This window comes from Mobula hypostoma, chromosome 7 (assembly GCF_963921235.1).
Source record: "Mobula hypostoma chromosome 7, sMobHyp1.1, whole genome shotgun sequence".
Classification (NCBI taxonomy): Eukaryota; Metazoa; Chordata; class Chondrichthyes; order Myliobatiformes; family Myliobatidae; genus Mobula; species Mobula hypostoma.
The window spans coordinates 148,852,261-148,867,600 of NC_086103.1; the positions used below are offsets into that span (position 1 = coordinate 148,852,261).

The window sequence follows — 15,340 nt, forward strand, 5'->3', positions numbered from 1 at the left end:
ATAATGTTGTTTGTCTAATTCCATTCACAACTCCTTTAAAAAAGCAGTTTCTGCCCTAATAGCATACAGAGCTTGGATTTAACTTAGCACCCAAGAGAAGGAAAATTTGACAATGCAGAACTCCATCAGCACAGACTAAAATGTTAGCCTGGGCTAGTGTTCAAATCTTTGCAGTGACCTGACTCACAGGTGACAGGGTCATTAATAATCCAGGACTTTGACACCTCAGCTAGGACACTACAGTTCTCAGTGCCCTGATCCAAAAAGCTGTCAATAATTCAGAGTACGGATTGAGCTTTGATATAAATATGTTCAAATGGAGACATGTTAATACCCAGTGTAATTTCCTTTGGGATCAATAAAGTATTTATCTATCTAACATTAAGTATTTTATACTGCCCCCTTGGATTTGATTACCTAAATTCAAAAACCACAAATTTGCCACATTAAACTTCATCTACCATTTCTCCACAAATATCTGCAACTGATCTATAGTACTGTGCAAAAGTCTTAGGCATACAGATATAGCTAGGACGCCTAAGACTTTTGTACTGTACTGTATTTGTCAACGTGGAGTCGAGATGAGTTTGTAAGTCAGGCGGAAGCAAAGGATTTGGTAATGCAGAGACTGGAGCACCACAGAGGGGTGGGAGACAGGTGGCAGAGGAGTATCAGGGGTGAAGGTGGTGCAATGCAGACATACCCACCCCTAGGACACCAGACAAGGTGATTTGATTCTAAACAATTGATTTATTGATCATTACAGAATGACTCTGGTTCCCACTCCCTCCTCTCTCCCTAGCCCTTTTCCCAACCCAACCCGCCCACTTCCCACTCTCAGTCCACAATAGAGACCCATATCAGAATCAGGGTTATCATCACTCACATCATGAAATTAGTTTTTTTTTGCAGCAGTAGTACATTGCAATACATAAAATTATGACAATACTATGCGATAGTTTTAGGCACCCTAGCTATATATATGTGCCTAAGATTTTTGCACAGTACTGTATATCCTGCAGTATCCTTTGGCAAACTTCTCGTCAGTGAACTTACCAACCTCCCACACATCCACATTTTCACCCGCATTTATTGTAACAAATCTCAGATGTCCCAGTACGGACCCCTGTGGAACACCACCGGTCATGGACCTCAAGCCAAAATAAGTCTCATCAACCACTACCCTCTGTCTTTTACAGGCAAGCCAATTCTGAATCCAAATAGTCAAGTGGTGCCCATGCATCTTAATCTTCTGGATGAGCTTACCATGAGAAACTTTGTCAAACACTTTACTAAAATCTATTTGGACATGCCCTTTCTGTGCAAGGCCTTAGAGATCGTGCAGCCATGAACTTCATCGTCAGTTGCAGTCACTGACTTGTGCAACTCACTCAGAGTGACTGTCGGTGTCACAGTAGCCTCCCTTACAATTGCCATTCCTCTCCAGTGACTATGTTTAGAGAGATGGCTAGGCCTAGGCAGTGTGACTGTGGTTTCATTTTTACCCCAACTTTTTTTTTTACGATGGACTGCACAGAGCACTGAGGCATGTTCAGTGCCTTTGAAATGGCCGTCATTTCCCCGACTTGTCCTGAATGCTCTTTTGGTCTGTTGAAAATCTATCATCCTGTTGGACCTTACAGAGACAGGGATAATTTAGTCTTATGAATTCATTGAAAACAGCCGATCTTCCAATTTTCAACAAATTGGGTGGATTGGCAAGGTAATACTACAAACTACACTTGAGGAAAGTTAGCCTAGTAATTACAAAGAGGAGGAATACATTTTCAGCCTCACTATTTTGGTTTTTAATTTTTACTTTACTTTATTGTCGTCAAACAATTGATACTAGAGTGTACAATCATCACAGCGATATATGATTCTGCGCTTCATGCTCCCTGGATTACAAATCGATAGTAAATATTAAAAATTTAAATTATAGATCATAAGTAGAAAATAGAAAAGGGAAAGTAAGGTAGTGCAAAAAAAAACTGAGAGGAAGGTCCGGATATTTGGAGGGTGCGGCCCAGATCCGGGTCAGGATCCATTCAGCAATCTTATCACAGTTGGAAAGAAGCTGTTCCCAAATCTGGCCGTACGAGTCTTCAAGCTCCTGAGCCTTCTCCCCAAGGGAAGAGGGACGAAAAATGTGTTGGCTGGGTGGGTCGTGTCCTTGATTATCCTGGCAGCACTGCTCCGACAGCGTGCAGTGTAAAGTGAGTCCAAGGACGGAAGATTGGTTTGTGTGATGTGCTGTGACGTGTTCATGATCTTCTGCAGTTTCTTCCGGTCTTGGACAGGACAATTTTCATACCAGGTTGTGATGCATCCTAGAAGAATGCTTTCTACAGTGCATCTATAAAAATTAGTGACGGTTTTAGGGGACAGGCCATATTTCTTTAGCTTTCTCAGGAAGTAAAGACACCAGTGGGCCTTCTTGGCAGTGGACTCTGCTTGCTTGGACTAAGTCAGGTCATTTGTGATATTGACCCTGAGGAACTTAAAAGCTTTTGACCTGTTCCACTTGCGCACCACCGATGTAAATGGGGTTGTGCAGTCCGCTACTCCTTCTGAAGTCAACAACCAGTTCCTTCATCTTGCTGACGTTGAGGGATAGGTTATTGTCTTCACACCATGCCACCAGGTTCTTAATTTCCTCTCTGTACTCAAACTCATCATTACCTGAGATACGGCCTACAATTTTAGTAAAGTGTTGACAGGTTTTAGAACCTTTAATTTGATTTAACACACTGCACAATGTTTTGTAGATTAGATCAAAAATCCTACTTCAATATATTTTAGAAAATAAGACAGTAAAATATGAAAATAGTTTAGTGGCAAAAATACTTTTACAAGACATTGTAACTACCTAAAAATTTAAGGAGATCTGTTACTGAATGTTCTCCCATTGAAAGGCCATACACCTGCTCAGGCTCATTTACCAACACCACGTCTAGTATGACCCTCCTCTCATTTGACCATCTACAAACTGATTTAAGATACCTAGGTGCACCTGGATTTGCCAAGAACAACCATGGTCACGGAAAGACCATGATCGCTCACGCCATAAAACACTGCAAATAACGAATGAACAAACGGATGCACCTAACAAATTTTGCCCCATCTAGACCTCTTGCACTGAGGAGGTCCCAATATTGTGGAAGTTCAAGTCATCCTTAACAACAAACCTTTTGATCTTACTGCTTTCCCTTGTCTGCCTGTTATGCAATGTCCTGGTAGGTATTTGGAGTTTGGGGGGGGGGGGGGAGAGGAGGGGAAGAGAGTCTGTAGTGTAATCCTAGAGTTTGTACTTCATTTTTTTATTTTTGAGTTCTACCCATATAGACTCAGTCAAACAAGTCCCCTCTTACTGCAGCTGTGAATATTATCTTCAATTAATAGTGCAAATCCCTCCCTCTCTACCTTTTCTAAATCACTGAAAATCTAGAACACTAAGCATCTTGTTCTGTCCTTCTCTCAACCAAGTCTCTAATGGCCCCAGCATTATAATTTTGTATATTGATCCAGGCTCCAAGTTCACCTTAATAATCCAATCATTAAAATAAACACATTTCAATCCATCTATTCCACCGTCTACTGCCGTACTCCTGCCTGCCTTTCTGTACATTCTTACTGGTTTACCCTCATCTTAATCCTTCTACTTTTTGACAATGGTGCCTGCCAAACCAATTTAAGCACTCCCAAGTTGCAGTGGCAAACCTCCAAACAGTATATGGTTCTCCTCCAGTCAAGACGCAACCCACCCCTCCCCAGAAATGGTTCCAATGATCTTAAAACCTGAAACCCTTTCCTCCTGTATCAGCCCCTTGGCCACACATTCATCTGTTCTATTTCTATACCTGCCTTGACTAGAACATGGGTCCGGGAGTAATCCAGAAATTAGTACCTTTAAGGTACTAATTTACTCGTCCTTACTGCCACCCCATTAGCCTCTGCATCCAACAAATCATCCTCTGCAACTTCCATCATCTCCAAAGGGATCCTACCACTAAACACATCTTTACCTCCCACCTCCCCGGCTTTCTGCTATTCCCTTGACCGTTTGTCCCCCCTCACTAAGCTCCTTCCCGGCGTGCTACACCTGTCCATATACCTCCTCCCTCACCTCCATTCAAGGCCCAGGGAGTCTTTCCAGGTGAGGCAACACTTCACCTGTGAACCTGCTAGGATTGTCTATTGTGTCTGGTGCTCCTGATGCAGCCTCCTCTACATTGCTGAGACTGGTCGTAAACTGGAGGAGCAACATCTGCCACAGGCGGATCTTCCTGGTGGCAAACATTTTAATTCTGATTCCCATTCTAACATGTCAGCCCATGGCCGCCTCTTGTGCCAAGGTAAGGGCACCCTCTGAGTTGAAAAGCAACACCTTATATTCTGGCAGCATCTCTAGGAAGAGGTGCAGTCGACGTTTCAGGCTGAGACCCTTTGTCAGGACTAACTGAAGGAAGAGTGAGTAAGGGATTTGAAAGTGGGAGGGGGAGGGGGAGATCCAAAATGATAGGAGAAGACAGGAGGGGGAGGGATAGAGCCGAGAGCTGGACAGGTGCTGGGCAAAAGGGGATACGAGAGGATCATGGGACAGGAGGTCCGGGAAGAAAGACGGGGGGGGGTGACCCAGAGGATGGGCAAGAGGTATATTCAGAGGGACAGAGGGAGAAAAAGGAGAGTGAGAGAAAGAATGTGTGTATAAAAATAAGTAACAGATGGGGTACGAGGGGGAGGTGGGGCATTAGCGGAAGTTAGAGAAGTTGATGTTCATGCCATCAGGTTGGAGGCTACCCAGACGGAATATAAGGTGTTGTTCCTCCAACCTGAGTGTGGCTTCATCTTTACAGTAGAGGAGGCCGTGGATAGACATGTCAGAATGGGAATGGGATGTGGAATTAAAATATGTGGCCACTGGGAGATCCTGCTTTCTCTGGCGGACAGAGCGTAGGTGTTCAGTAAAACAGTCTCCCAGTCTGCGTTGGGTCTCGCCAATATATAAAAGGCCACATCGGGAGCACCGGACGCAGTATATCACCCCAGCCGACTCACAGGTGAAGTGTTGCCTCACCTGGAAGGACTGTTTGGGGCCCTGAATGGTGGCCAAGGAGGAAGTGTAAGGGCATGTGTAGCACTTGTTCCGCTTACATGGATAAGTGCCAGGAGGGAGATCAGTGGGGAGGGATGGGGGGGACGAATGGACAAGGGAGTCGCGTAGGGAGTGATCCTGCCGAATGCAGGGGGGGGGAGGGAAAGATGTGCTTAGTGGTGGGATCCCGTTGGAGGTGGCGGAAGTTACGGAGAATAATATGTTGGACCCAGAGGCTGGTGGGGTGGTAGGTGAGGACCAGGGGAACCCTATTCCTAGTGGGGTGGTGGGAGGATGGAGTGAGAGCAGATGTATGTGAAATGGGGGAGATGTGTTTAAGAGCAGAGTTGATAGTGGAGGAAGGGAAGCCCTTTTCTTTAAAAAAGGAAGAGATCTCCCTCGTCCTAGAATGAAAAGCTTCATCCTGAGAGCAGATGCGGCGGAGACGAAGGAATTGCGAGAAGGGGATGGCGTTTTTGCAAGAGACAGGATGAGAAGAGGAATAGTCCAGATAGCTGTGAGAGTCAGTAGGCTTATAGTAGACATCAGTGGATAAGCTGTCTCCAGAGACAGAGACAGAAAGATCTAGAAAGGGGAGGGAGGTGTCGGAAATGGACCACCACTAAGCACATCTTTCCCTCCCCCCCCCTGCATTCCGCAGGGATCGCTCCCTACGCAACTCCCTTGTCCATTCGTCCCCCCCACCCCTCCCTACTGATCTCCCTCCTGGCACTTATCCGTGTAAGCGGAACAAGTGCTACACATGCCTTTACACTTCCTCCCTTGCCACCATTCAGGGCCCCAAACAGTCCTTCCAGGTGAGACAACACTTCACCTGTGAGTCGGCTGGGGTGATATACTGCGTCCGGTGCTCCCGATGTGGCCTTTTATATATTGGCGAGACCCGACGCAGACTGGGAGACCGCTTTACTGAACACCTACGCTCTGTCTGCCAGAGAAAGCAGGATCTCCCAGTGGCCACACATTTTAATTCCACATCCCATTCCCATTCTGACATGTCTATCCACGGCCTCCTCTACTGTAAAGATGAAGCCACACTCAGGTTGGAGGAACAACACCTTATATTCCGTCTGGGTAGCCTCCAACCTGATGGCATGAACATCGACTTCTCTAACTTCCGCTAATGCCCCACCTCCCCCTCGTACCCCATCTGTTACTTATTTTTATACACACATTCTTTCTCTCACTCTCCTTTTTCTCCCTCTGTCCCTCTGAATATACCTCTTGCCCATCCTCTGGGTCCCCCCCACCGCTTGTCTTTCTTCCCGGACCTCCTGTCCCATGATCCTCTCGTATCCCTTTTGCCTATCACCTGTCCAGCTCTTGGCTCCATCCCTCCCCCTCCTGTCTTCTCCTATCATTTTGGATCTCCCCCTCCCCCTCCAACTTTCAAATCCCTTACTCACTCTTCCTTCAGTTAGTCCTGACGAAGGGTCTCGGCCTGAAACGTCAACTGCACCTCTTCCTAGAGACGCTGCCTGGCCTGCTGTGTTAACCAGCCAACTTTGATGTGTGTTGCTTGAATTTCCAGCATCTGCAGAATTCCTGTTGTTTACCTTATATTCTGCCTCGGTAGCCTCCAACATGATGGCATGGATATCAACTTCTTTCCAGTAAACAAATTCTTTCTCCCCTCCCTCCCCATTCCCCTCTGACCTTTTATCTCTTTTCTTCTTCTGACTTTTAATGGTAGTTGGCAATCCAACTTAAAAGTTCATTACCGCCACCAAATGGACTGGAGTGTGTTGTAGAGAAATGGGAAATAAAACTCCTACTAGTTCTTTATCAAATGAAAACTACGTTATCCAAAAAACAGTATCAATTGCAAATAATGAAAAACAATATTGTGAATTAAAGTCACTTCCATTACTTAAAGTTTTTAAATGAAAAACTATCAACCCCCAAAGATAGTAGTGCAGCCTGCATTTGCTTTCTTTCCGCCTTATATGCTTCACACAGTAAAAGAATGTATTCAACTGTTTCATAATGACAATACCTACACACCACAGAGTGATGTTTTCCATCAAGACACAAGGAATAATTAAGCATGGTATGCTCAATTCTGTTGAGTCAACATAATTCCTTCCCTTCTTGTTTTACCCCTTCCTCCCATCAATCCAACTGTTTTGTGTGTTCTGTAAAGGTGTCTCTCCTTACGCCCATTATCCCACAAGTCTTGCCATAATCTCCAAATTCTTAGCCTTCTTTACCTCTTCTCCCTGCATATTACTTCCTCTCCTCCTCCTCCTCCTATCAGACCTATCCCAACCAACTGGCTTCAACTAACACCTTCCAGCTCACCTTCTTCCCCTCTCTTCACCTTTTTATCCCCCATCCTTCTCAATCCTGAAGAAGGTCTCAGCCTGAAACGTTGACTACCTGATGCTGCCTGAACTGCTAAGTTCCTCCAGAATTTTGTGTGTGTTGCTTTGGATTTCCAGCATCTACAGACTTTCTCATGTTTATGAAAAAAGGACCTCAAAGGTAGCAAATCAACCTCTTTCTTAACTCCCTATACTTGCTATGTAGAACCTCTTCCTCCTTTCAACCTATATCATTAGTGCTAATGCTCACTTGCCCCCTTCAGAATGATCTGCAACTGCTCCAAGATATCCTCAACCCTGACACCGCGGAGGAAACACACCATTCTGTCTGTCCCTTCTGTAGCCACTGAGAAGCGTGGGAGAAGAGGAGAAAGAAAAAGTCTCTTGAGAGGTGTAAGGCAAAAGAACTAAAAGGGATACAGTGCAAAGTAATAAAATACTAGAGGAGTTTTAAATACAGAACAATTAACTATGATCACTAAAACAATGTGCAATTATTAGTGGAAAGCTGAAATAAAAATCTAGAAACATTGATTACACAACTGTTAAAGTTAAAAGTGGTACCTAGGAACTTGCAGCACTTACGTATTTGGTTTTATTTCGAAATACAGCAGAGAACAGGCCCTTCCAGCCCAATGAGCCGGGTCATCCACAGCTCACCTATTTAACCATCGCCTAATCACAGGACAACTTACAATGACTAATTAACCTTCTAACCAATACGTCTTTGCACTGTGGGAAGAAACTGGAGCGCCTGACAGAAACCCACATGGTTCATGGGGAGAATTACAAACTCTGAACTCCAGAATGCCCCAACCTGTAATAGTGTTGCACTAACTGCTACGCTACCATGTCTAGGTTAGGAATCAGTTGACTACAAGCAGAACTCTCACATCTACATTAATTATACTTCCTACCACCCTGCCGCCTGTAAGCCATGAATGTTTCCAGTTTCTCGGCCTGTTTTATCAGCGCCCTTTTTCTGTACTAATTTTCCTTCATTATAAACTGCAGCCTTCCATTCACCACAGCTGACCAAGATGATGTTCTACAAGATCATATGGAGCTTGTTGGAAAACGGAAAGGTTGAAAACAGAAGAGTCAAAATAGGAGATGAGATGAGATGGATGATTAAAAGATAGGCAATTAAAAGTTTAGACTCATGCATGTGGAATACATGCAGGTATTCTAAAAAGCGATCATTTAAATAGTATGACCACCACAATATAGAAGAGAACAAGCTCAAGTTTAGTTACTTGACTGAACACAAATACAGGAAAACGAAACCTCGTTCCTCTAGAGACACAGTTCAACACACATGACTAACAGGTTTTGATTTCAGAAAAACAGTCACAAAGAGAAAAAATAAAGCCCAAGTCTGAGCAGCATGATTGCAGACTGTTCTGTTTTAGCTTGTTCCCCCACTAAGCAAATAGCTGAAATAGTGCACTACACTAAAAGGAATAAAGCATATCACTGCCTCATGGGGAGTAGAAGGTGACCTTGATGGTGGAAAGGGGAGGAGTGAAAAAGAGCAGTTGTGGTATCATCTGTGGCTGCAAGGAGAAAATCCCTGTGGTGTTGTAAATGTGCACTGGTGGAAATGGAAGAGTAAGCCAGAACATCTCGAAGGACTGATTCCTTCAAAATACTGATGGGGGAAAAGAGGACAGGATGTGACAAGTGGCTCCTCAGATGGGATATGCCAGAAAATAAGAAGGATAATTACCTGAAAGATTGATGGAATAGAAAGCGATGAGTAGAAAGAACAATTCTAGCCTTGCTCTGGGAATGGGAATGGAAAGAAAAGACTTAAGTAGAAGTGTGAGAAATGGAACGGACATAGTTGAGAGTCTCATCAACTGTGATGAAAGGGAACCTGCCGCTTACAATAAAGAAAAACATGAAAGGGATACCAAGTAAGCAGGCTGAGAAACTGGGAAATTGCAGTGCTTACAAACAACAGGGTGGAAGGAAATGCAGTTTGGGTAGCTGTGGGAATCCTTGTAGTCAGAGCTGATTGTCAGATTATCTGCAGAAATGGAATTAGGTTAACAAAGGGAGGGAAGAGTCAGAAATAGATCACAAAAGCAAGGACAAGGTAGAAATTAGCAGAAATGTTTATAAAAATGCTATCAGGGTAAGGGCAGGAAGCAGCACTGATACAGTCATCATTGTACTGGATAAGCAAGAGGAAGAATGGATCACGTCAATTTAAAATAGAAAATATACTTACCTCAGAGAGATAAGACATACCTTCGACTCATGAATTCCACAAAACCTTTTATTTGGAAGAAATGAATGTGCTCTAATTGGACAGTAAGATGTTAGAAGGATGAAGTTAGAGGTGGACCAGCCCCATCATCTTTTAGCTCAGGTGAACACTTTCTACCCAAAATTCATCTTTACAGGTGTTGTCTAGCCTGTTGAATTTCTCCAGCAATGTTTTGTCCCAGCTTGCTCATAAACATCTGATCAGGAATTTGGATTATTGTTAAATAATTTAAGAATAGAAAGTATACACTAAAATATAACTTCCCCATCTTCTTGCATGAACTTGCTTCTGAGCGAGAGGACCTGAGTTATAAGGAAAGAATGAATACGTTAGGACTCTTCTCCTTGGAACATAGAAGATTGAGGGGAGATTTGATTTAGGTATATAAAATTATGAGGGGTATAGATAGGGTAATGAAAGCAGGCTTTCTCCACTGAGGTTGGGTAAGAATACAACCACAGGTCATGGATTAAGGGTGAAAGGTAAAAAGTTTAGGAGGAACATAAGGGGATTTCTTCACTCAGAGCATGGTGAGAGTGTGGAACAAGCTGCCAGCACAAGTGGTGCATGTGAGATCGATTTCAACGTTTAAAAGCAGTTTGGATAGTTATATTGGCAGTAGGCATATGGTTGGCTATGGTCTGGGTACAGGTCAATGGGACTAAGCAGTTTAAATAGCTCAGCATAGATTAGATGGGCCAAAGGGCCTGTTTCTGTGACACTGCACATTTCCATGACACTCTGACTTTAAGCCCATGCCAGCCAATTACACCCATGTGCCCAAATAAACCTACTAACCCACAAGTCTTTGATGGGAGAAAACCAAAGCACCCAAAGGAAATCCACATGGTTATGGGGAGAACATACAAACTCCATACAGACAGCAGTGGGAATTGAATTCATGGCCAAATTTGAGGAACACCTCAAATTTTACTTGGACATTCAAAAACCTGGTGGCATGAGGCCAAGTTCTCAAACTTGCAGTAACTACTTTCCCTCTGTCACTTTTCCTTACTTTTCTTTTCTTTAAACCTCTTTCCTGATCCAACTGGCCCCCACCACCATCTTCTCCCTCCCCACCTTCTCCATTTCTCTATCAACCATACATTCCTCCCGCAATTCTCTTCTCAACCTTCCTTTACTCCACAACCCACAGTCTTCACTTCCCAGCTTCTGAAATCATTCCCACCCTCATTTGCCTATCACCCTCTTACCTGGATTCCCTTATCACCTACCAGCTCTTACTTCCTCTCTTCCCTCCATATTTTTTAAAACTTTCTCCCCTTTCGCTCTAGATTAAGGGTTTCAACCCAAAACACTGCCTGTCCATTTCTCCCCATAGATGCTGCCTGACACACTAAGTTCTTCCAGCACTTTTTGTATTAGATTAGTTTCACCGAGCCACTCATTCAGAATTATCCACAAAAGATGCTAGTTTTGCCCATATATTGAATGTTTTTGCCTTCTCTGCAAATTTCTTAAAATGTGGATTCAACCACAGTCAATTTCAAATATACCGAGAAAGTAACCCTAGTATAGTGCTGTAATTTGTCATGCACAGGTAACATGGTTCAGCCAGAATAAAGTCCTGAAGAGGTTTGTTTCACTGCTTCCAGAGATCATAAGACCATAAGACATAGGAACAGAATTAGGTCATTCAATCCATCGAGTCTGCTCAGCCATTCCATCATGGCAGATTTATTATTCCACTCAACCTCCATTCTCCTGCCTTTGACACTCTGGATATATTTAAGGCAGAGGTTGATAGGTTCTTAATTCGTCAAAGAATTAACCTCCACAGCAGTTTGTGGCAATGAATTCCACAGATTTACTACCTTTGGCTAAAGAAATTCCTCATCTGTTCTAAATGGGCATCCCTCTATTCTGAGGCTGTGCCTTCTGGTCCTAGACACCATCACTATCAGAAACACCCTCATCCACTTCCAGATCAAAGGATGTATTGATGGCAAAAGGAAAGCCTATTATCCTATTATGTGCTGGATGCAGAGGTTGGTGGGGTGGTAGGGGAGGACAAGGGGAATCGAACTGGTGGGTTAGCAGGAGGATGGGGTGAGGGCAGACGTGCACAAAATGGAACAGATGCAGTTTAGGAGAGTGTTGATGGTGGAGGAAGGGAAGCTCCTTTCTTTTGTCATCTCTCATTCTCAAGAACCTTAAGTTTTATTTCAGGAGCACAAACAAAATGCCTGACTGACCTGGACATCAAATAATGATTTTACAAAGTAGTAACAGTTTCATACAGCATGGCACTCACATGGGTGCCAATATCAATGTGACCAATGTTTTGCAGACATTTTTAAATGGAAAAACAAATTATTTACTGACCCAACATCAGCTAAGCCAAAAGCAGTGGAATCAAGCATCCAGTTCGAACTTTTTCACTTTTAATATTCCAACCTATTTTGCAATATAAATGAGGAAGAAAATGTGCTCAATTTCTACAGCTGTCTGTATTTAAATTTATCTACAATAAAATGATGCAGAGAGTAGTGGATCCTGCTTAGTTATGATGGCGCTAAACAGCAACTCCTTTGCTTGCATCTTTGGAAACAGTTCTATTTCTATCTTTGATATCTCTCCTTTTCCCTTTCAAGGTACTTTTGAAGATCCTGACCTGGAGTTACACTCTGACTTTGGTTCTTTGTGGGAATGGGATGTGCTCTCAGGGCCTCAGGACCGGCCATTTTTCGATATCCCAAGGACGTGGCCTGGAAGGTGAGTGCGCCTTCGGGGTTCCGGATTTTTGTGGCTCTGGAGACGGGCTGATTCAAGGTTGGTGTCAGTGCCTGATCAGTCGCGGGCGAACACGGAAGATCGGAAGCAGCGGGCCTGCTGCTGGCTATGTTCCCAGAGACCTGAGCCTTTCTGGGGCAGACTCTCTAGGCGCAGAGCTCAGAAAAAGCGACACAACAGACTTTTAACAAACAACCTGCTCTCACTGTGAAATGGGGACACTTATTTTTTCCCCTGATTAGGGAGAGAGAAAGACTGTGGTATGCCGAATTACTGGGTGAATGAGTAGCATTTGGGATACTGCAAGTCTGTGTCTTACTGACGCTTTGCTGCATGCTTGAGTGTGAGGTGGAGGGCGCTGATGCCTTTATTGCTGGTGGAGTAGGGGAGGGTTGTTGCCTTGCTGCTGCTTGTGTGTGGGAGGGGGGAGATGGGAGGACTTTGGGGTTCTAACATTTAACTGTCATTCATTCTTTGGGGCACTCCTCTGTTTTTGTGGATGTTTGCAAAGAATTTTAGGATGTATATTGCATACACTTCTGACATTAAGTGTACCTATTGAAACCTTTTGAACATCATGGTCAGTGAAGCAGCCCGAAGCTAGAAAATAGAAAGGATGGCTTCTCAGATTTTCAAAGTATCCAATGCAATTCAAGATAAAAGCTGTTGGCTTCAGTATACCCAACTAATTCAAGATGCCAGGATCACAAAACCACTAAACTTCATGCTTGCTTCCTAATTCTGAGACTACTCTAAATATTTCAAGACCTCAATCCATTCTTCTCTGTGTCCCCAGAGTGTAGAAATGACTTTAATATGTTCAACTCTGGCAACTTTCTCATTTTTCCAAGATCTGGGATTTCCTACAAAGTTCATAAATTATGAATTTATTCAAATACACAATTCAAAGCACATGTCATTATGCATGCTCTTCTACTCAAAACAGACTTTTTTTTACTCATGTTTGGAAGGCATTTAATTAACTTCTATGGAAGTAAATAAACAGTCGACTTGTCAGGTCGAGACCCTTCCTCAGGTCTGGGAAGGAAGGAGTAAGATCCAGAATAAAAACATGGGGGGAGGGGAAGGAGGATAGCTGGAAGGTGATGGTAGGAGTGGTCAATAGCTGGAGAAGAAGGAATCTGATAGGAGAGGAGAGTGAACCATAGGAGAAAGGGAAGGAGGAGAGAGCCCAGGTACAGGTGATATGCAGGTGAGAAAAGGTAAATGGCTAGAGTGGGGAATAGAAGAGGGGAGGGGAACCATCAGGTTGGAGGTTACCCAGATGGAATATGGTTCTGCTCCTCTACTCTGAGGGTGGTCTCATCGTGGCACAAGAGGCAGCCATGGCTCGACATGTCAGATCAGAAATGGGAATCAGAATTAAAATGTTTGACCATCAGGAAGTTCTACTTTTGATGGATGGAGTAGAGGTGCTCCACAAAGCAGTCTCCAATGTAGAGGAGGCCACATCAGGAGCACTGGACACAACTGATGACTCCAACAGATTAGCAGTTGACTTGTTACCTCACCTGGAAGGACTGTTTGGGGCCCTGAATGGAGGTGAGGGAGGAGGTGAATAATAGGCATGGCACTTTGTCTCTTTGCAGACACAACTGTCAAAAAGGAAATTAGTGGGAAGAGATGAATAGACAAGGGAATCACTGAGGGAGCAATCGCTTCGGTAAGCCGGGTGGTGGTGGGGGGGGTTAATGGAGTGGTAGGTAAGGACAAGAGGAACCCTTATCACTGTTAAGGCAGCGGGAAGATGAGATGAACGTGAATGTTCGGGGAATGGAGGAGATGCGGCTGTCGGCAGCATCAATGGTGGAGGAAGAGAAACCCCGTTCTTTGAAGAAGGCCATCTCTGATGTTCTCGTAAGGAAAGCCACATCATAGGAACAGCTGCGGTGGAGAGAAAGAAACTGATAAAAATGAACAAAAGTTTTACAGGAGACAGTATGGGAAGAGGTATAGTCAAGAGAGCCATGTGAATTGTTGGTTTATAAAAGATGTTGGTGAACAGTTTCTCTCCAAAGATGGAGACAGATTGAGAAAGAGGAGAGGTGTCAGAAATGGACCATGTGAACTTAAGGGCAGGGTGGAAATTAAAGGCAAAGCTGATGAAATTGACGAGCTCAGCATAGGTGCATGAAGCAGCACCAATGTAGTTACCAATTACACTTGCCCATTCACCTCCTCCCTTCACTGCTATTCAGGGCTCCAAACAGTCCTTCCAGGTGAGGAAACATTTGACCTGTGAATCTTTTGGGGTTGTTTATTGTGTCTGGTACTCCCGATGCAGCCTCCTCTACATTGGTGAGTCCCGTCATAATTTGGGGGAACCACTTCGTTGAGCACCCCTGCTCCATCTGTCAAAAGCACAACCTCCCAGTGGCCAAACATTTTAATTCTAATTCTCATTCCGACATGTCGGTCCGTAGCCACTTCTTGTTCCACGATGAGGGCACCCTCAGGGTAGAGAAGTAGCAGCTTGTATTCTGCCTGGATAGCCTCCAACCTGATGGCATGAATATCGATCTCTTCTTCCAGTAAAAAAATCCCTCGCCTCTCCTCTTCTATTCCCCACTCTGGCCTTTTATCTCTTCTTGCCCTGGGTCATCCCCTCCTTCCCTTTTTTCTCTGGTCCATTCTCTTCTCCTATCAGACGCCATCCTCTCCAGCCCTCTACCTTTCCTACCCACCTGGCTTCACCTACCACGTTGTAGCTATCCTCCTTTCCCTTACCCCACATTTTTATTCTGGCGTCTTCCCCCTTCCTTTCCAGTCCTGAAGAAGGGTCTCAGCCCAAAACAACAACTGTTTATTCATTTCCATAGATGCTGCTTAACCTGCTGAGTTTCTCCAGCA

The 15,340-nt window shown here is 44.1% G+C and overlaps 1 protein-coding gene across 1 annotated transcript in view; it reads right to left on the reverse strand.

The window, feature by feature from the left end:
• Window positions 1-15,340, reverse strand: part of ubl3a (ubiquitin-like 3a) — a 62,133-nt gene that overhangs the window by 17,816 nt on the left and 28,977 nt on the right. The gene's annotated exons all lie outside the window — the stretch shown is intronic.